The sequence below is a fragment of the Ursus maritimus genome, unplaced genomic scaffold (genome assembly GCF_017311325.1).
Source record: "Ursus maritimus isolate PB19 unplaced genomic scaffold, ASM1731132v1 scaffold_8, whole genome shotgun sequence".
NCBI classification, from domain to species: Eukaryota; Metazoa; Chordata; class Mammalia; order Carnivora; family Ursidae; genus Ursus; species Ursus maritimus.
Window position 1 is genome coordinate 22,513,493 of NW_024426996.1, and position 23,129 is coordinate 22,536,621.

Sequence of the window (23,129 nt, forward strand, 5' to 3'; positions counted from 1 at the left end):
GTCTCAACCCTGAGGAACTGACAAAGGTTTGGGCAACTGTGAGCCAGGAACCGTGGAAGACCCAATATATATAAGAAATATATTTTGGTTATTCAGATGACCAAAATATATTTCTTATAAGTCATAGTATCACACACACGTTGTGAAGACTACTTCATTAAGCCTGAGTAATTATAATGAAGTTAAACTGGTCTGAAAGAACAGACACTGACTCACTTGGTACTTAAACTCAATTCCAACTTACTTTGCTAAAACAAGTATTTGTTTTTGATTCTCCATCTGTTTCTGTGTTACATCTTATAATCTCCAAAAATAATGCAAAATTTTTAGAAAAGCCTGCATAAGATTTCCATTGAGGAAAATTGATTCATTGGCTGTGTTGTAAAATTTGAACTAATTTGAGTAATAAATAACGATTCCTTCGAGTTTTCTAAGTATTTAGTTTGGGAACTAAAATTCCAAAAATTAGATGGTCTAATGAGTGTTTTTTTAATTTAAAATATCTGAAAAATAAAATTACTTGATATAAGCCCCTGATGATTTCCCTGTCACAACTTTACTTTGCTATGTTATTTGAGTAGCTTGAAACCTATGAATCTTGGGCAATATACAATATACTGTAGATGCTAAAAACAAGACAATAGCCCCAAAATGGAGTCACTTAATGCGAAGCCCCATGCCATCAAACTGACAATTACAGTTTCACCTCTCCCAGAAATGGAATCTCAAACCAATCAGAAATCACTTGTTAGGTAATCTGCCTGCTAGACTCTTGCCATCCCCTAAAGGAAAGTGAACTTGCCATAACCATTTGCTTTTTTGTCTAGTATAACTTCCTTGTTCCAAGTCCCATCTGTCTATAAAAGTCTTTCATTTTGTACAGCTCCTCGGAGCTCCTTTCTGGATGCTGCCCGACTTATGAATTATTGAATAAAGCCAGTAATGTTGTTGAAAACCGACCTCCGTGCTTCAGAGCCAAAATAAAACTCGAGGACAGAGTTTGGGATAAAGAGGAACAATAGCTTTATTGCTTTGCTGGCCAAAGGAGGCTACAGCTGGCTATGGCCTTCAAAAACTGCAAGTCTGCCCAGAGCAAGGGGTGGGGCTTTTATAAGGAAATACAGGATCTAGCTGGTTTCCACAGGAATGATGTACGTGCTGCCAGCCTGGTTGGTCGTTTTCAGGGTGGTATGGGGTTCCTGAAACAAAAGGCTAGGAAGGGAGGAGGGGGTATTTGCAGAAGAGAGGGAAAAGTTTACTTTAAAATCAAGCTTCGCTGAAGCATTAGTGCAGCCATTTTGATTTTTGTTCAACCTTACGCTTTTAAGCAGTTTCAATTTGATCTTTAAAATTTACTCATTTGAATTTTGTTTTTTAGCATAGATGATACATTGGCCTATGCAGTGTCATTTAGAACCAATATAGCAAGAGGCTGTGTTATTAAAATATGTGGAGTCACCCAGAATAATAAATGGAGTGTTGCAGAAACTTGACCTGGCTTTAAATTTTCTACCTACCCCCACCCCCATCACACTAATAACCCAAGATGTGAACCAGGAGGTACAAGAGAAGAAATGGGGTTTTCTTGCCTCTATTTTCCTCTTTCATGATGTGGGTGAGTGTCGAAGGGCAATGAAATGGTCAAAAAGGAGACAGCAGGGGAGAAGTCCGAAGAAACATCAAAGTTGCAAAAAAAATAAATAAATAAATTCAATAGCCAGTCCCTTAATAAATCACTATTAACGGTGCTCTCAACTATTGATTAACCGAACAAATGAATGGGGAGGGAGCTCCTGTATTAGTCTGCTAGGGCTGCCATAGCACGGTACCACAGACTGGATGGCTTCAACGACAGATTTTTTCCTTCTCGCAGTGCTGGCGGTTACACGCCTGAGACCAAAGTGTGGGCAGGGTCGGTTTCTTCTCGAGGCCTCTCTCTTTGGTGTATAGATGGCTGTCTTCTCCCTGGCTCTTTATATCGTCTTCCCTCTGTACATCTCTGCGTTCTAATTTCTTTTCTTTTTTTATTAAGCTTTTAATTTTAATTCCCGTGTAGTTAACATCCAGTGTTATGTTAGTGTCAGGGGTATAATAAAGTGATTCAACCATTCTATACATCACCCAGTGCTCATTGAGTTAAGTGCTCTCCTTCATCCCCATCACCTATTTCACCCATCCCCCTACCCACCTCCCCTCTGGTAACCATCAGTGTGTTCTCTAGAGCTACGAGTCTGTTTCTTGGCTTGTCTGTCTCTCTTCTTTTCCTTTGCTCACTTGTTTTGTTTCTTAAATTCCACATATGAGTGAAATCTTATGGTATTTTTCTTTCCCTGACTGAGCTTATTTTGTTCAGCATTATCCTCTCTAGCTCCATCCAGATCATTGCAAATGGCAAGATTTCATTCTTCTTATGGCTGCTGAGTAATATTCCATTGTGTATATGTGATAGATAGAGATATATCTCACACCTTTTTTATCCATTCATCTATCCACGGACACCTGGGCTGCTTCCCAGTTTGGCTATTGTAAATATTGCTGCAGGAAACATAGGGGTGCATGGACCCCTTTGATTTAGTGTTTTTGTATTCTTTGGATAAATATCCAGTACTGCGATTGCTAGATTGTAGGATAGTTTTATTTTTAAAGGTTTTGAGGAGCCTTCATACTCTTTTCCAGAGTGGCTGCACCAGTTTGCATTCCCACAAACAGTGCAAGAGGGTTTTTTTCCCCCTAACACCCTCACCAAAACTTGTTGTTTCTTGTGTTTTTTATTTTAGTCATTTTGATAGGTATGAAGTGATATTTTATTATAGTTCTAATTTACTCTTCTTAAAAGGGCACTAATCATATTGGATTACAACCCACTCTAATGGTTCATTTAAACTTAGTCACCTATTTAAAGACCCTATCTTCAAATCCAGTCACATTTTGAGGTACTGGGGGTTAGGACTTCAACATATGAGCTGAATTGTGTCCCCCATAAAATTTATAACAGAGTCCCAAGCAAGCCACCTGCTGAAAACCACCAAAAATTCCATTTATAATATGCAAAGCATCTTCTTAAATGCATCAAGGAGCTGAGAGAAAAATATGTATTTATACACATAGACCAAAAGCTAAAGTGGGAAACTAGGTAAATAAAGGGAGCAGTGAAACTGGTTTCACTTTGAGAGCCCTTGTCAAAATCTGGTAAATGTGTCAGTTTTTTGTTTTTGTTTTTTAACTTACAGGGACCAGAGAACAGGAGATGAAACACACCCAAAGTGAGGAACCTAATAAAAGCTCCCGTAAACCAAAGGGATAAGCATTCAGTGTAAGGGTGAGCTAGAAATAAACCTGTCCCCTCCTCATACCACCAAACCATGGATGAGGCCACAAGGAAACTGCCACTCTTGAACCATGGAATTGGGTAGAGGGGAAAATACCTCTTCTATCAGCCTCAAGCAGGTTTGTAGCCAGAATTACACTATTTTTGTTGCCCCAAAAAGTCTAAAGCCTAGAATTTCAGTTAAAGTCTTATATTGGTCTTGTCCCCAGGTATCTGGCAGAAGAATTCTGGTCATTGATTGCTGAATAAGAACCCACACTCCCCCAAACTTGGTATCATAAAACAACAGTGATATTATTATACTCATGGATTCTGTGGGTCAAGAATTTGGCAAGTGCACAACAGGGACAACTTGTCTTTGCTCCGTTGTGTCTGGTGCCTATCTGAGAAGACTGCGATCAGGAGGTCACTCGGGGGCTGGAAGCTGGAATTATCTGTAAACTAGTTTACTCTCATGTCCGGTGGTGGATGCAGCCTGTTGGCTAGAACTTTAACTAAGGCTATTGGCAAGAATACCCACATATGACATTTCCATGTGACTGCTGGTTCAAAGCGCAAAGCAACCCAAGAGAACCAGGGGAAAACCATCTTGCCTTTTATCTCTGAGCCTTGGAAGTCCCATAGAATCACTTCCCCTCTAGTCACAAGCCCTCCCAGAGCCAAGGAGCAAGAACATAGACCCTACTTTTCAATGGGAGGAGTGTCAAAGTCACATTGAAAGCATGTAGAATGCAAGATACTATTGTCATCATCTTTGGAACATACAATCCATCATCCAAAAGCATATGCAAATTCTTTCTAGAAGAGCACTTTTTCAACTCAGAATTCAAAGTATTTCTCCAGATGAAGTTTCAAAGACGAGCAGGTCAGGAATCACAAAATACATAAAATTCATAAAGAAGGCATTTTATGCAAGAGCTAGTAGAAAAAACCAACAGAAGAACCAGACCCACAAACCTTCATATATTGGAATTATTAGAAACAGAAAGTAAAATAACTATGCTTAATATGTTCAAATGAATAAAAGGATGTTTTAAAAATATGAAAATGGAAGAAAATACCATAGTAGTGGCAAAGATTTGAAAAAGAACCAATGAGAATTTCTATAAATGAGAAATATGAACATTAAAATTTTAAACTCAATGGACAAGCTAAACATCAGATTAGCCACCATTAAAGAAAAAATCATGAACTGGAAAATAGATTTGAGGAAATTATGGAGAATGTAGCACAAAGAGTTAAAGAGATGTGAAATATAAAAGAGAGATTAACATGGAAGATAGAGGAAATGGTCTAATATATACCTATTCAGAGTTCAAAAAGGAGAAGAGAGAGAGAATGAGGTAGAAGCAGTGTTTGAAGTGGTAAGATCTGATAATTTTAGGAACCAATGAAAGACACCAGTCAACAGTTTTAGAGTTATCTATCCTAAGCAGGATATATGGGAGGAAACACACACCTAGACATATCATAGTGAAACTGCAATCCACAAACAAAATATAAATATATATATAAATCTATCCTTCCAAGGAACGACAATAATGCTGACATCAGACATCTCAACAGATATATGAAAGCCCTAAATCATTAGAATAATATCTTCAAATATGCCAACCTAAAATTATATATCTAGCAAAAAGGTGAAATTAAGACATTTTCAGAAACAGGAAAATGAAGAAAGAGTTTATCACCAATAGATCTTTTTTTTTTTTTTAAGATTTTATTTATTTATGTGACAGAGAGACAGCCAGCGAGAGAGGGAACACAGCAGGGGGAGTGCAAGAGGAAGAAGCAGGCTCCCAGCGGAGGAGCCCGATGTGGGACTCGATCCTGGTACGCCGGGATCACGCCCTGAGCCGAAGGCAGATGCCCAACGACTGAGCCACCCAGGCGCCCCTATCACCAATAGATCTTAACAAAAAATGTTCCAAAAGATTGAAAGAAGGAAAGTGATTCAAGATGTAAAGTCTAAGATACAAAGATGAATGGTGAGCAAAGAACGTAAATAAATCTCAATAAATATTGACTATATATTATAAACCGTTATGTTATATCTAAATATAACATATAGATAGAAAATAACAATAATAATGTGTTATTGGGTTAAAAATACCCTACAACAGGGGCGCCTGGGTAGTGCAGTCATTAGGCAGCTGCCTTTGGCTCAGGGCGTGATCCTGGTGTTCTGGGATCGAGTCCCACAACGGGCTCCTCCGCTGGGAGCCTGTCTTCTTCTCCCACTCCCCCTGCTTGTGTTCCCTCTCTCTCTGGCTGTCTCTCACATAAATAAATAAAATCTTAAAAAAAAAAACAAAAAAAAAAACCTTGCAACAATTGTATAGGGGTGCCTGGGTGGCTCAGTCACTTAAGCCTCTGCTTTGGCTCAGGTCATGATCCCTGGGTCCTGGGATCGAGCCCCGCTTCAGGCTCCCTGCTCAGCAGGGAGTCTGCTTCTCCATCTCCCTCTGCCGCTCCCCCTGCTTGTGCTCTCGCTTTCTGTCAAATAAATAAAATCTTTAAAACAACAACAACAGCAATTGTATATAAGTCAGGAGAGGGGTAACCAGGGCAAAAGTGTTCCAAAGAGCTTCCAATTGTTTAGGAGGAAGTTAAAGATAGTATAAATTTCTAAAGTAACCACTAAAATAATAGAGATGGAATAAATGGAATGAGAAAAATTGCTCAAATAACAAAAAGAAGTCATGACAGAGGAAAAAAAGCATAGATAATGTGGGATATAAAATCTTAGCAATCAATTACACTAGTAATCTCGCTAAATGTAAGTAAATGAACTTAATGCTCCACTAAAAAAGAAAAACTATTAGACTGGATAACAAGGACAAAGTGCAGCTATGCGCTGTTGACATGTGCGCTGGCTCTTCTCTGCTCTTCTCTGTCTAGCTCTAGGCCCAGCTCTGTGTTCTATATCCCTGAGATTCTTTGCTCTCTGTCTTCTTGTTGGGTTTGGCCGGTAGCTGATAGTGGCAGATCACAGGGTGGGAGGGGAGAGAAGTAAGGGCATTAATTCCCCCAGTGCATCTCACTGCTGGGCCAGGGTTTTTCAGTGGTTGTGTTATCTCAACCTAAGACCACAGATCCTGCAGGTGTCCCCTTTCGCTTGTTTATTTCCTACCAAAATCCTGACTTACAACAGGAGACACACCCAAAACATAATAACATTGAAAGGCTGAAAATAAAAGGTTGAAAACGTTATAGCACGCAAATACCAACCAAAAAAAAAAAAAAAAAAAAAAAAGCTGATGTCACTATACTAGACTTTAAGATTTAAAAACGATATTAGAGATAAAAGAGATACATGATGAAAACTTCACTTCAGTAATATAACATTACTACCATAGCACCAAATTATATGAAGTGAAAAAAAATTGAGAGAATTAGATAAACCTGTCAATCTAATGGACAGTGAAGAAGATAGGAATGATCTACAAATAAGTGTTTTTAAAAAGTACATCATATATTTGAATGGCTTTATAACGGGTCATTTTTATTCCAAATTTTATGTTTTTTAGATTAATATTACCCTTAGTTTGCATGTATCTTAGAAAATACTGATTGGCCGCAGAGAATGGGAAGTACAAACGTACAGAGTGGCCAGAGGAAGCCACTTTAAAAACTAATCTTGAAATAAATATGATTAAGTGCTAATATGAATATATAAACCTAAGAAAAATGTAAAAATTACCAAATGTAAATGGATAAGAAAATAGATAATTTATGAAAGAGAAGTTAAAAATGGCTAAATAAACAAACAGAAAAATGTTCAACCTTATTAGCAATGAACGAAATAGAAAATAAAATGTTATTTTTATCTATAAAATTAACAAAAAATTTTTTAAATTAGATATAATATGCAAAGCTGTCTAGGATAAAATAGACATTGTCATGTACTGCTAGTGGAAGTAAAAATTAAGACAAGTTATTTGGTTTATAACATTTAACCCAGTAATTTGATTTCTGGGAACCTACCAGAAAATCTAAATTAATGATAAAGATTTAAGTACAAAAAGAGAATGTTATTTATAATATATATTTTTAAATTAGAAATCCTCTTCTTCTATCTATCCCCTTTCTATCCCTTCCCTTCTCTTGCTCCCTTCCATTCAACTGTTCACTTCCAGAGCAATTCAATCCAAAATCCATTAGATTCGGGTTCAGCAAGGTAGGTGTCTCCAGGGGTGATTGGGGAAGAGACATGGTAGCCCATCTGGGATGGCAGAGTATCACTGGAGTGGGAAAGGGGGCTCGGCAGGGGAATGACTCAGGTCAGGACACAGGAGCCCCAGCAGTGAGAGAAGAGCATCTGCGGGAGAGTACAGGGTAGCCCAGATCAGGGTGTCATAGCTCAATCAGAGTAAAGAGGGCATTTGCAGGGGTGAGAGGATGACAGTAGATAGTGGAAATGATTACATACAGAGGATTGAGCAAATAAATAAATATATTGAGGATAAGGGAGCCAGGTTTCCCACTGCCAGAGAAACAAGTTATAATTATAATTAAATAGAATATAAATAGGAATGAGGTGTTAGCTTAGAATTGGGGATATTGGTTGTGAACTCATGGCTTTCAATACAAAGAAATAGATACAGAAAACAAAAATAAACATAGGTATAAATGCATGTATGTATATGTATACATATCCATTCTGAGGGGGTAGGAGCAGTGTCAGTCACCCTGGTAGCAATGAGCCCACTAATGCCCAAATATTGGTTTCTAAATACTCTTCTTCACTAAAAGGAAACAGAGCTCTTGGGAGAAACAGCTGATTCCAGTGCTGGGGCAGGGAATATATAATGAGGCTGGAGCATCTTGTGCCAAAAAGTAAGGAAGGGTTCAGAGAATAATGAGAATGTCTCAAAAAGATACACAAGTCACTGACAAAAATAGAATAACATGAGTCTCTACTCATCCACATGCTTTAGACAAAGAGATTAATTGATCATTTGAAAAGGCTATTTACATAGTCTCCAAGATCTCCTCATGAAATATTTATTAATTATGGGGGGGTAAGAGTAAAAATGGAGTAGAAAGGTCTGGGACATACCACCTTAATAAAATGATGAAAGTTAACATCACCAGTGAAGAATACAATGAGAAGAACACAACATTGCTTCTGGAATACACCCATCAAAGATGCATGACTTGAATCAATCATGAGGAAATATCCAACAAACCCTCACTGTGGGGCATTTTACACAATAACCAACTCGTAATCTTCAAAAGGATCAAGGAAATGAGAGTCAAGAAAGGGTGAGAAAGTGTTCCAGATTGAAGGAGACTAAAGAGACATGACAACTAAGCATAGAGCTTTATTCTGGACTGAATCCTTTTAGTACTAAAAAATATATTATTGGGACAACTAGTGAAACTTGAAGAAGGTATGAGGCTTAGATGGTAGTAGTAGGGCAACTTTGCTTTCCTAATTCTGGTGGTTGTATTATGGTAATGTGGGAAAATGTCCTGGTTTATGGGTAATACACACTAAGGCACTTAAACAGGGGGATGTTTAAACATCATGTTGGCAACTTATCCTTAATGATTCAGGGGAAAAGTTCTTTGTTCTGTTCTTTCAACTTTTCTATAAAGTTGAGAGTGTTTCCAAATAAAAATTTTTAAAATATAGAAACAATCTAAATATCAAATAGCCTGGAAAGCTTTCTATAATCTGGTTCCAAATTCTCTAACTTCATCTCTCACCAATCCCCAGCACCAGCCCATTCCAACACTCAGCTTTGCTTCAGTGTTCTTTCACCTTACGTATGCAGTTCACTTTAGCTAGACCACACTTCATCCCTCTCTGCATCCAGTTAACTATCATTTTCTTTCAGGGATGAATAAATAGCAACTGTATATATATATCAGTTAAAAAAAATTTAAGGTGATCCATAACTGAATGTGAAAGTTAATGGTGTAGACGTAAAGTGGGTTTAGAGGCTCCAAGAAAAGGTCCAAAAATGGCAAGACTAGTAAGATCATCATGGCTGACTGGACAGATCTAATAAACTTGAATTGTAGAGATAAATAAATAAATCTTCCAACTGTACAATTACATATTTTTAGGATTCCTCTGAGGATTAAAATAATCCAGGGGCGCCTGGGTGGCACAGCGGTTGGGCGTCTGCCTTCGGCTCAGGGCGTGATCCCGGCATTATGGGATCGAGCCCCACGTCGGGCTCCTCCGCTATGAGCCTGCTTCTTCCTCTCCCACTCCCCCTGCTTGTGTTCCCTCTCTCGCTGGCTGTCTCTATCTCTGTCGAATAAATAAATAAAATCTTAACAAAAAAATAAATAAATAAATAAAAATAATAAAATAATCAATCCATGTGAAAAGAGCTTAGTGCAGCAGTCAGCCCATAGCGAATACTCAGTGAATATTAGTTGTTGGTGTAATTATTAATTGGAGTCACATTATAACACCACATATTACCAATATCCTAGAAATATTAATCCTTGAGTAGGAATGGGAGAACCTGGAATCTGAAGACTAGTTAGGTGACTATTGAAATAATCTTGACCTAAACTATAAAAGACATTGATTGTAACAGTGAAAGTGAAAAAAACAAACTCTGAGAAATTAGTTTAAGAAAAAAACATAAAATTCAGGAAGTAACTGCAGCTGAGGGGCACAGAAAACGGAGGCATTAAAAGCTAATTTCAGTATTTTAAACTGTTGAGCCCAAAAGAATATAGACACCATTGGAAACAAATACAGAAAATGGGAGAAAATCCAATTCAGGGGAAGGTGAGAGGAAGAATGAAATGATGTTGCATTTGAGGAGATAATTGGAAATCCGTGTTAAATATTTAGTCTGATTGGAGGGATAAAGGACTGGAGTTTAGTTAAACAAATAGGACAGTAAGTATATGTTTGTAAAATTATCTGCATGAAAGTGGTAAAGTAGTACAAGCTGATAAGCTTTCTTCCTCAAAAAAATGTCGTCATAGCGTCAAGCCAAGGTTTGAGACATCAGAAACATCCGGAGTTAAAGTACGCAAGAAGGGAGAAGGGCCAGCGAAGGAGATAAGTTCCTTGTTTTTAAGTTTAGGTTTTCAATTTTAATTCCAACACAGTTAACACACAGTGTTGTATTAGTTTAGGGGTACAATATGGTGATTCAGCAGTTCTAGCACTCGCTGCAGCAGCACACATACTAAAATTGGAATAATACAGAGAAGATTAGAATGGCCCCTGAGCAAGGATGACATGTAAATTCGTGAAGCATTCCTTATTAAAAACACACAAACAGGGGCACCTGGGTGGCACAGTTGGTTATGCATCTGACTATTGGTTTCAGCTCAGGTTGTGATCTCAGGGTCGTAAGACTGAGCCCCATGTCAGGCTCCCTGCTCAGCGTGGAGTCTGCTTGAGACGCTCTCTCCCCCTGCCCCTCCCCATCATGCTCTCTCTCTCTCTAAGATAAATAAGTAAATCTTTAAAAACAAACAATTCTATACATCATGCTGTGCTCATGATGGTAAGTGTACTCTTTAATCCCCATCACCTATTTCACACATCCCCCCACCCACCTCCCCTCTGGGAACCATCAGTTTGTTCTCTGTGAAAAGTTCTCGGAGTAGGAAAAAAACAGGGTGGAGCCCTGCTCTAAGCCAGATGTGTTATGTGCTCTGAGAGGTCAGGAGTAGAGGTGACAGCGGGCCATTACATGGACTACTGTTAGTGAAGTGATGGTGCACAGATATTTGAGGAATGCTGAGAAAGCTGATAGAAGAAGGCCTCAACCTTCTCAGTAAAAACTAATGAGACAAGACCATTTGCTAAGAGTGAATGGAAGAAGATGAGGTTGAATGCTCAGTTGGGACCTTGGAAAAAAACAAATGGAACACTGGAATTGGGTAATCTGAGCGGAGTTTATAGAGTTGTGAGTAAGGCTTGGAAAGAGCAAGGGATGGTGCATTACCCCAGGGCTGGCAGTAGGGAGACTATTACTATCCCTAGGCCTGAAGGAGGAAGAGGAGGGTGGAAGGGCCAGAGACAGCTGTTTGAAGAGGACCATCTGACCAGAACTGTGGCCTTTAGCTAATGGGATATAGCCCACCTGCAGGGAACTGGTAAGGAGGGTGCTGGGGAATAAATAATCTGACCCACTGTCTTCCCACCCTCTAGATCTCAGCTAAAATTATTAGCTGAACCCAACTGGAAGCCAGAGGAGAAAGAAGCCAGGCTGTTGCAACCTCGTGATCAGCTTCCTGGGTGCAGAGCAGGGTAGACAAGGTGGGGAATGGATTCAACACAGGTGCTTCAGAAGAGTGGAAAAGGTTTGGCAATGACACTGTAAGGAAAGGGATGGGGAGTCAAGAGATGAAAAAGAACTGCCAAGCTTCTCTAGAAGATCTGGTTGATCTTGTTCTAGTCTGTACTTTAAAATAAAGGTATTTCTCTTCATCTCATTATGAGGATCGTATATGGTCATTGTAAAATATTTCAGGAGTATTAAAATCAAAGAAGAAAATGGAAATTACCCCAAATCCCACTATCCAATGGTAATCACTTCTAATATTTTGAATATACTTTCATTCTTTTCTATGTGCACAACTAAACTTTTCAAGAAACAAAATGAGATTACATTATACGCACCTGAATCTTCTAAGTTTCTTTGGATATAAGCAGCAGAAACCAAATCAGATTAATTTAAGATTACTTAACTAACTCAGTATTTATGGACTGCCTATAATGTGTAAGGAATGTAATAGCATTGCAAAACAGATTAAGCTTGTAATTTCATGGGATTTACATTCTACTAGAGAGAGATAGACAATAAGCAAATTATCAAATCATATATAATATTTTAGGGGGTCGTAAGTGCTGTAAAAAATAAAGCTGGGTAAAGGGCTAGAGATGGGAGGCTAATGGCAGTTCTCAAGGGGAGAAATAGTGGTTTGGACTAGGAAGGTAACGAGGGAGGTAGTGAGTGAGAGCTGGATTCTGGATGTGTTTCAAGGTAGAGTGGACAGGTTCCCCGATGAGAGCGTGTAGAGATTCTCCAATTGTCCCTTCAGATCTACACTCCATCTCTTTCCATAGCCTGGAAGCCGGACCTCCATGGACCACACACCGGGATTGTCCTGTCCTCCTTTGCTTGGGTTCAGACAGTTAGAGATTTGGAGGGCAGAAGGAGAACAAGACAGGACACCGAGTCTCCTGGCTCCTTCCCTGCCCGGCTACGCTTTGGCAGTGGCTGCCCTCCTCTACCTGAGGCCACAGCCCCTCGAGCAGCAGAGTCCGGTGTAGCTACAGCCTTTGCAGGTCTCCCTCCCCACCCCGGGCTCCTTCCGGCTGACCGTAGTAAAGTCTTCCCCCTACCTCTTGGGTACGTCACCATTTCTTATTAGTTTCCCTTAACCGGACCACATATTTCTAAACAATCTTTTGAATTTTCCTCAGGTACCCATTGAGCATCCTACTTGTATCCTGCAGGGACCCTGAGCAACACAGGTGCGAAAAAAAGAAGTCAAAGATGACTCCAAAATTTCTGGTCTGTGCATCTGGAAGAATGGAATTGCTATTTACTGAACTGGAGGAAAAATCGACAGTATAAGATGAATTCATTAGAAGGATATGGGGTGGGTAGCTGGCAGAACAGAATAAAAAGCAGAAATGTGAAGGAGTGGGTTGAAGCTCCTGGTCTGCGGAGAGCTCGGGTTCAGAAGTTGGCCATAATTTAGATTAGGGCTCCCAAAGGAAGAACGGGCTCACAGCGCTCCATTTAAGGGAAGGTGCGGATCAGCTCTTACTGCTCGGAGGGGGAAATAAAACTAAACAAAACTTGTTCACTCCATTTAGTGATGGCATTTAGCAAGCTTCAGGCCTAGGGGAAACCAGGTACTGCTAAGCATCCTTCAAGGCACAGGACAACTCTTTCAACAAAGAATTACTTAGCCCAAAGCATCAACAGTGCCAAGGCTGAGAAACCTTGCTCCCCACAAAGGCTGCCACATGCTTCAGGTTCTGTGTCTTAGGGAGACAAATCAGATTATAGTACTCTAGATCCACGGACTCCGACTCTATTGGCAACCAACTTTAAAAGTAGTGCTGGGGGCCTGGGGGGCTCAGTCAGTTAAGTGACGGACTCTTCATCAGAAACCGGGGATGTACTGTATGGTGACTAACATAATATAATAAAAAATCATTAAAAAAAAAAAGTGACGGACTCTTGGTTTCGGCTCAGGTCATGATCTCAGGGTGGTGAGATGGAGCCCCACGTGGAGCCCCATGTGGAGCCCCAGATCCACTCAGCGCTCAGCAGGGAGTCTGCTTGAAGATTCTCTCCTTCTGGCACTCCCCCCACTTGTTCTCTCTCCCTCTCTCTCTCTCTCTCAAATAAATAAATAAATAAATTTTTAAAAAATGGTAGTGGTAATATACGGGTACTGTCCAAACAAGGCTCTGCAGGAATAGGCACCACATTTGGAAATTTTTAAGAGCCTGGAATGTATCTTTACAACACTCTAGTGAACTGCAACTGCACAAAGGAACACAACCCCACTCCGTGTAGCATACCTTTATTCCTGGTAAATAGAGTATTGTGTATGTGCTCACGTTTGCCACCAAAGTTAGTAACGTTGTAAATTATGTAACAGCTTTAAAAGTCATGTGGGAGCCTCTCCCAGAAGCAGAGAGCTATGGTCCAATGACAGGCTGTGAAGCAGGCTTACTGAGCTGCTGTCATCAGGCCCAAGGATCCTCTTGAGACACACGGACTTACCTGGAGGAGGTCGACAAACTGACGGGAGAATGCAGCGTACCCTCCAGACACACTCTTGTCCTTAGCACTGTGGTAGAACCGAGAATTTGCCCCTGGCACAAGGCCAGGGAGGAGGCACCGAGAGCAGATGAAGAAGGGGAACTTTGCAAATGAGCCATAGAGCCTCAGGGCTTGGACGACTCCCTTGTTTCCTAACATTCTGGCAGAGAGACATTTTTCATCAAGTAAGAATGATTTTTTTTCCATTTGGAGCTAGAAAGTTTTGTGTCTAAAATAAACATGATTCATGTCCCAAGAAAGCTCCATTCTAGAGAACTCTGTATCCTTGGCTGACTTATACCTCTCCAACCCCTTAGAATCGGAGTTCTGATTCCCGGCTCTGAGGTAATACCTCTGCCCTTTATTTTCAAGGTCCAGGAGGACGTGGACACTCAGAAGGGACCAGTCTTTCGGGGCAGAGATTGTGCAGCTATGTTCCAGGAGTTCGAGTTTCAATTATCAGAAAAGTGTGATCATTCTACGGTTTTCCCCACCCCATTTTGCTACCTCTGGAAGTCCCCTAAGTTTACCTAACAGTACTTCCCTGAAGCTATAAAGACAGGCTTTTTTTTTTCCTCTTAACTCAGGAATGTTTTGATTGTAAATATGAAATGCACAGAGATTTTGCTTGAGAAGTACAGTTTAGGCTGTCAAATTAGTTCAGTAATTTAATTCAGTCAACTCCATTAAATGATTTTTTTCTGTCACAAATAAATATGTAAGTCATCTCTTCAGATACGTATGTTTTGAACATTATACATATTAACATTCAGTTACTGAATTAATCAGTCAAAATATTCTTAACTCATAAGATTAACCAAAGTATATTTATACTATTATTAAATCCTGTGTGTGTGTGTGTGTCTGCTTTATACATGTATCTAAATACTTTGTATTTTAAAAACATATTCCATATTTGTTTCACAATCATTATAGTATTTGGAGTAATTTTTTTAAACTAATCTCCTTTCTTTAAAATTACATTTTTAGTATTCATTTGTTCATTTTATGATACGGAAAAATGACATCCATGGGGCATTTTTCTTCCCCAGCTAATGTAAATGTTCTGTGAAATATTATGACATTCATTGTTCTCTTTTGAAGCTCCTGATTTTCCTTCTCCTCATTGGCTTATTCTTTCTGGTTATAAAACAGCTAAATTAAAAGATAAATTTATGACAAAGCCCTCTTAAGTTCTGTATACAAAATTGTATTCTTTCAGACAGTGATAATAATTGGAATCCCTAGTAGATGTACAAAAAAAGAAAATATATCATTAAAATCTTATTAATTCACTACAGAGGTCACAGGTTTATCTCAAAATGTGGTCTTCAGACTACCTGAGGGTGCAGCTGCTAAAACGCAGGTTCAAGACTCCCTCTCAGAAATTCTGACTCAGTAGGTCAGAGTTGACCCAGGAATCTGGGTTGTTGGTTTTTTTTTTCCTCAATGTAGCAAACATGTAGCACGTTTCCAAACATCTTTTCACGTGTGTGTTTATTCAGCTTTATTGAACTATAATTGACAAATAAAATTGTAATATATTTAAAGTATGTAAAGTGATTTGATATATGTATACATTGTAAAAGGAGTCCCACATTTGACTTAATTAACACATCCATCGCCTCACATATTTACCTTTTTTCTTTTTTTCTGAAACACTTCTAGAACACTTAAGTTCTACTCTCAGCAAGTTTCAATGATATAATACAGTATTACAACTATAGTGACCAGGTTATAGTTCAGATCCTCAGACCTTATTCATCTTATAACTGAAAGAACACTGGAGTGTTCTTTACCAACCTCTCCTCATTTCCCCCACCCCCCACCTCCTGGCAACCCCCATCCTACTCTGTTTATATGGGTTTGATTTTTTTTTTCTTTAGTTCCATGTATAAGTGATCCACGCAGTATTTGTCTTTCTTTGTTTGACTTATTTCACTTAACACAATGCCCTCCAGGTCCAACAAAGTTATTTCAAATGGCAGGAGTTGTTTCTTTTTAAAGATTAAATAATATTCCACTGTATATATCTATCTCCATCATCTGTTGATGGAAACTTAGGTTTTTCCATACTTTGTCTATTGTGAATAATGTTGTCATGAACATGGGAATGCATATATCTCTTCAAGATAATGATGACGTTTCCTTTGAATATACATATCCAGGAGTGGGATTGCTGGTTCACGTGGTAATTCTATTTTTAATTTTTTGGGAGCCTCCATACTGCTTTCAAGAGTGGCTGCACCAATTTATATTCCTGCCAACAGTGCACAAGTGTTCCCTTTCCTCCACATCTCACCAGCAATGAGGGAAATGGAGAGAAGTTAGTAAAGATAAGAGTCTTTTTGGTAATAGAGATCCTAGCAGGTGTGAGGTGGTATCTCATTGTGGTTTTGATTTACATTTCCCTTATGATGAGTGATGTTGAGTATCTTTTCAGATGTTAGCCATTTATTTGTAGGTCTTCTTTGGGTCTTTCGCCCATTTTTAATTTTTTTGTTTTGTTTTTGGTTTTTTTGTTGTTGTTTTGGTTCTGTTCTACTAACTAGCTGAGTTTCTTATATATCTTGGATATTAGCTCCTTATTGGCTGTGTGTTTTACTAAATATTTTCTCCTATGCTGTAGGTTGCCTTTTCATTTTGTTGATCAGTTCCTTTGCTGTGCAGATTTTTATTTTATTTTATTTTATGAAATCTTTAAAGGATTTATTTGTTTATTTGAGAGAGAGCGCATGCATACAAGTGGGGGGGGCAGAGGGAGAGGAAGAGAAGCAGACTCCCTGCTGAGCATAGAGCCTGACTCCAGGGGCCTCCAGCTCATGACCCTGAGATCGTGACCTGAGCCAACATCAAGAGTCCAATGCTTAACCAACTGAGCTGCCCAGGTGCCCTGCTGTCCAGGTTTTTAGTTTGATGTGGTCCCATTTGTTTGTTTTTGCTTTTGTTTCCTTTGCTTCTGGAGTCAAATCCAAATCATCGCCAAGACTAACGTCAAGGAGATTTCTCTTTACGTTTCCTTCTAGGAGTTTTATAGTTTCAGGTCTTATGTTCAAATCTTTAAACCATTTTGAGTTGATTTTTGTGTATGATGTAAGATAAGAGTCCAGTTTCATTCTTTTGCATGTGGCTGTCTATTGAAGAGACTATCCTTTACTCATTGTATATTCCTGGCAGCTTTGTCAGAAATTAATCATATATGTGTGGGTTTATTTCTGGGCTCTCTATTCTGTTTCACTGATCTCTGTGTCTGTTTTGTTTGTACTGTACTGTTTTGTTCACTTGAAATCAGGAAGTTTGACGCTTCCAGCTTTATTTTTCTTTCTCAAGATTTCTATGGCTATTTGGGTTTTTTTGTGATTCTATACGAATTTTTAGCATTGTTTGTTCTATTTTCGTGGAGATGCCACTGGAATTTTGACAGAGATTGCACTGAATCTGTAGATTGCTTTGGGTAGTATGGACATTTTAACAATATTAATTCTTCTAATCCATAAATGAAATATTTTTCCATTTATTTGTGTATTCTTCAATTTCTTCATCAATGTTTTATAGTTTTCAGTGTATAGATCTTTCATTCTTTGACTAAATTTATTCCTAAGTATTTTATTTTTTTGATGCTATTATAAATGCAATTGTTTTCTTAATTTCTCTTTCCAATAGTTCATTGTTAGTATATAAAAATGCAACTGCCTTTTGTATATTGATTTTGTATCCTGCAACTTTACTGAATTTGTTTACTAGTTCTAACAGTTTTTACAGTGGAGTCTTTTTTTTTTTAACATTTTATTTATTTGACAGAGATAGAGACAGCCAGCGAGAGAGGGAACACAAGCAGGGGGAGTGGGAGAGGAAGAAGCAGGCTCATAGCGGAGGAGCCTGATGTGGGGCTCCATCCCAGAACGCCGGGATCACGCCCTGAGCCGAAGGCAGACGCTTAACCGCTGTGCCACCCAGGCGCCCCTACAGTGGAGTCTTTAGGGTTTTCTATATGTAGTATCATATCATCTACAAACAGAGATCATTTTACTTCTTTCAGATTTGGATGCCTTCTTTTTTTTCCTTGCCTAATTGCTCTGGCTAAGAATTCCAGTACCATGTTGAATAAAAGATACGAGAGTGGGCATCCTTGTCTAGAAATCTGTATTTTAATAAGATTGCCGTGTTATTTTTATTCCCAGTGAAATTTAAGAACCATTTGTTAAAAAGATATCTCTGGTGTTTCCTATTTCATTTGAAATAGAGGATCGATTTCATGCCTAATTTTGTCTTGATAATTTTATATTCTTTTTTCTTTAAAAATGTCTCTAAAACTGTATAAGTTTCAATACCCACAGAAACCTCAATGTACTCCTGCTGTAGGTAAATTCATAATGTATACTTTTGTGTTTCTAAATGATACCCACAGATCATGTAATTCATAGGAACATGATGGAAATCATGAAAGATTTCAAAAGGAGATATGAATAAGTCCTATCCAAAGTAAGAAAGAATCCTGGTGTTTAAATGCACCACATTTCCTTTGAGATCACTGTGGAAGAGACTGAAGCTGCCAATTCTTGAGCGTAAATGGATGAAGGCAAGGGGCAGCATGTTATCCGGGGTTGGGGTAGCTGATCTATAGTGCCTTTGGGGGATCACCCCTGGTACCAGTTATGGTCTTTGGTCAGATGGTATTTTGTAACTAACCAGAGGTTTAACACTATTCCAGGACTAACTCTGCTCAGCCCAATTTGGACTGGGGTTAAAAATATTTAAAAGATTATGTCTGTATTCAATATATCAGTCATCTTCTGACTCACAGCATATTCTAAGAGAATCTACCTTCTAGCCTTTGGTCATACTTGTCTCAGGTTGACTCTGCTTTCCTGGCTACAGCTGATTGAACCAGAGGTAGACGTCAGATTCAGCCTAAGCCAATTAGATGTTCTCATTTCAGAAGCTGAACCAAAGCACAGAGACTGAGGCTATTCAAAATGTGCAGAGGAGCTCTTGGCCATGGGAGGATTGGGGCAAACATGATACCATGGCAAATCAAAGTCTCAGATAAGAAATGTAGGGGAGCAAATCTCAAAAGCCTTAGAAAGATCAGAAATGGAGGGGTAGAGGAGATGGACATACCCAGAGGAGCAGAGATGAGAGATCAGGTGACACCAGAAAACTAGTTTGTGGATGGCTATGTACTTCCTGTGAAATAGGACTCTACCTTCTGAAATTAGATTCCCTGATATCCCTGAATCCCTTCAATAAACAACCTTCCCACCCACACTGATAGGGTTGAGTGGAGGGGGTTTCTGTTCCCATCAGCAGAGATCCCTGATCAAGACAATGTGGACTTATCAGCCACAGTTTTCAGAGTAGTTAAGGAAGGAAGCGCACGTCCTGTGGAACGTGCTAAAGACTGCAGGGCTTCCTGTAGGATACACGTCGAGTGTTGAAGCTCAGCCTGATGGGCATCGAGGAAGCAGGAGACCAGCAGAAGCAGATCAACAGGGCGGGAAGCTAGAGTGATGAGGATGCCAAACAGCAAGACTCCTTAAAGTAAAGTGAAGGGGCGCCTAGGGGGCGCAGTCGTTAAGCGTCTGCCTTCGGCTCAGGGCGTGATCCCAGAGTTCTAGGATCGAGCCCCACATCAGGCTTCTCCACTAGGAGCCTGCTTCTTCCTCTCCTGCTCCCCCTGCTGTGTTCCCTCTCTCGCTGGCTCTCTCTCTCTGTCAAATAAATAAATAAAATCTTAAAAAAAAAAAAAAAGTAAAGTGAAGGGCACTGGAAAGTGGAGATTTTAGCTACATAGGAAAGGGTTACGTTCAGCTTCATAATCTTACTTGTATTAGTTCTATCTTTAGCATATTATAGTGTTAGTACATGTTCAAAGTGCGGTGATCAGAGCCATAATCGAATCTGGCTCTTTGTTACACTCAGTGGAGAGGTGACACTTTTTTGCAGTGACGGTCAGCATAGGTATACTGCTGCTGGTGGGCTGAGATCGGACCTAAGTTCTTCTTTACTGTTTTCTTACTACCTCCACCCCCATACTCTAAATACTAGTAAGAGTCTCAAGGGAACTAGGATGGAAGTGATGTATCAGCTAGAGCACTTGTTGGTTTTTAAAGACAGGTTTTTAAGAGATCCAGATCATTTTAGGATGTGGCAGAGTTTGCTAACTGTCCTCTCAATATCCTTCGTCTTCCATACTACTGCTGGGTTAAGCTAGACCCAAATACAGCTAACGACTGCAGAGTACATGGAATGTAAGCCAAAGGATAAATGCAACTTCTGCGGCAGGTGCTTCCTTCACTCTTACTCCTTCAAGTGAGCTGGAATCGGGATGTGGTGGGAGCTGTTTTCAGGCACAAAAATGAAGCCAACTCCCTAAGGATGGAAAAGCAACAAGATGGACAGAACTGGGCTCTCCATATTATAGACCCACCACTTTGATATCTATATTTTTCCGTCTTTTGTTTCAACAACACAGGCACTATCCTAAATAAGGCCATCATCGTGCAGACCCTTCAGATGATTCTCTCCCCATATACTGGAACCTGACATAAATCTAAGGGAAGAGCACAGAACATGTTTGGAGAGATGGTGTTTGTACCACTGAACAGTAAACCTACAGCAGGGGTAATAAACAGCCCCGGGAGAGGAGATCAAGCCACTAAGATTTTACCAGGATCTTAGAATAAAAGAATACTTAGGAAAGTGGAAACTCTTTTTTTTTTTTTTTTAAAGATTTTATTTATGTGACAGAGAGACAGCCAGCGAGAGAGGGAACACAGCAGGGGGAGTGGGAGAGGAAGAAGCAGGCTCACAGCGGAAGAGCCTGATGTGGGACTCGATCCCGGATCGCCAGGATCACGCCCTGAGCCGAAGGCAGATGCTTTAACGACTGCGCCACCCAGGTGCCCCAAGGAAAGTGGAAACTCTTAAGTATTTCCTAAGAACACATAGAAAAGTTCCACAAAATATTTGCGTAGCTGTTCCCAGTTTTCCCTTAAAATTATGATCACTGCATATTTCCCAGTAAGCACACTTGTGTTTGTACCATTTTCTCCTGCTTTCGTGGTCAGCTTATGCTCGGTTTATTATTTTAACTCAGCCCAAGGTCTTGTACATAGTTGATGCTCAATAAACATGTGGATATCTGTTTATTGAGTCAGATAGGGTGCCATATAACCACAGCTTTTACTAGTAAATGTGGCTTGCCAAATCAACTGACATCAGCATCAGCCTGTACCACACAACGTACCAGGTTGTGTTTCAATATGCCTTCAAGAGTTTATTGCACTTGGGGTGCCTGGGTGGCTCAGCTGGTTAAGCATCTGCCTTCTGCTAAGGTCATGATCTGGGGTCCTGGGATCGAGCCCCATGTGGGGCTCCCTGCTCAGTGGAAAACCTGCTTCTCCCTCTCCCTCTGAACTTCCCACCCTCTTTCTTGCTCCCTCTCTCTCTCTCAAATAAATAAAATCTTTAAAGAAAAAACGAAAAGAAAGTGCCTACTCTTGAAAGAAGGAGAAGTGGAGCCCTCTCCTGAAAAGGCATAATTTCATCAACTTCATGGCAAATACAACATGGAGTGTGTCGCTCTGGCCAGGATATTTCATCCCAGGAAATAAGTCTTCCCAGCAGCTTCTCTGAGGGGCCTGCTCAGAAAAGAGGCTTGACAAACAAAACAAAACAAAACACTATTGAATGATCGTGAGTAACAGTTTATAAAAACCCAGTTAACTCTGAAGAACTGAGATGGTTGTCTAACTAAATACAAAACGGTTTCTGATAAGAAAAATAAAACTTAGAAAACTGAATAGTAAAGACTGATTTTAAATATAATCTTCAGGTGCAATGCTTTCTCCTTATCTCTTTCTGAAGTAACCATAATATTAAATAAAAAGTCATATTATTATTTATATTAACATTCTATGAATGAGTAATTATAAGTCTATTATAAATAGAATTTTATGTTTCCACTCCTTTGTTGACAGAAAGTGAATTTTTCTCTTAAAAAGTGAAAGTTACATTTAACATGGGGACTTTCCTTACTTAGGCACTTCAAAAAGTAGGCCACCAGAGGCTCTTCTGGATCTTGAGAAACAGATGGAGAGAGGGTCAGAGACAGGGAGAGGGAGAGAGAGAGAATACTTCGGAACTCACAGTAGTCTCCCTAGAATGGGATCCGGCGAGACAGGCTGCCCCCTAATTTCTTTGGGGATGACCTAAAGTAGGCAGGGAACTCACTCTGAATATTTGGGAGTCAAAGTGTCCAGACACTTCAGTAGTCAAGTAGTATCACTTTAAATGTTACCTGAGCCACTGCCACGGAAGTTGATGACAGAGACAGAGCACAAGAGCCAAGAACCATAGAGAAATGTGTCAACGTAAAATTTGATACTGTGAGCGTTATAAAAATGGAAAGCAAGACCACCCCATTTAGAAATTCACTGAAAGGATTATAACACCAGCAGAGACAGAGAGTCCCCCAGTTCACTCCACTCCCTCACCACCTAGAATAACATAGACAGTGACTACAAGGGACCTAATCCAGTATCAGCAATGAGGACGGTGATGGTTGGTTAAGCACAAACTGTGAAGCAATGACCCCTAGGTGTCAGACCAAGGTCATTACCCATCTGAAGAGTGCCAGCAGGGCAGCTGTGCCCAGGCAATCAGGCAGAGAACAGAGATGAAATTCTTTCAACAGCTGTCAAGCAGATCAAGTTTACTCTTCTAGGACCTGCCAAGGAAAAGGAGAGAGTTTGAGGGCTAGGAGGATTGGGGTACCAGCATTTACACAGGGGATGCTCAGAGCCAGAAACTGCTGTTGTATGATATCTACCCCTTGGGTTAGACCTCCTCAAGCTGCTGTGGAAGATGAGACTATGTCTTGATTGCAACAAACTTTAATGAATTTTTTAATGTAAAATGGTTGACTCTTAATACCAAAAAAAGAAAAAAAAAAAAAAGCCCTCTACTCAAAAAAACCTTCTGAAAATCTTTTCTAATGTTGGCTTTTACTCTAATTT

At 39.7% G+C, this 23,129-nt stretch overlaps 1 non-coding gene across 1 annotated transcript; it reads left to right on the forward strand.

Annotated features, from left to right (window-relative positions):
• The first annotated feature begins 10,473 nt into the window (after positions 1–10,473).
• On the forward strand, positions 10,474–10,580 carry LOC121101605. The gene has a single exon (XR_005833589.1). It is a non-coding gene; the product is annotated as a U6 spliceosomal RNA (small nuclear RNA).
• The last annotated feature ends 12,549 nt before the right edge of the window (positions 10,581–23,129 follow it).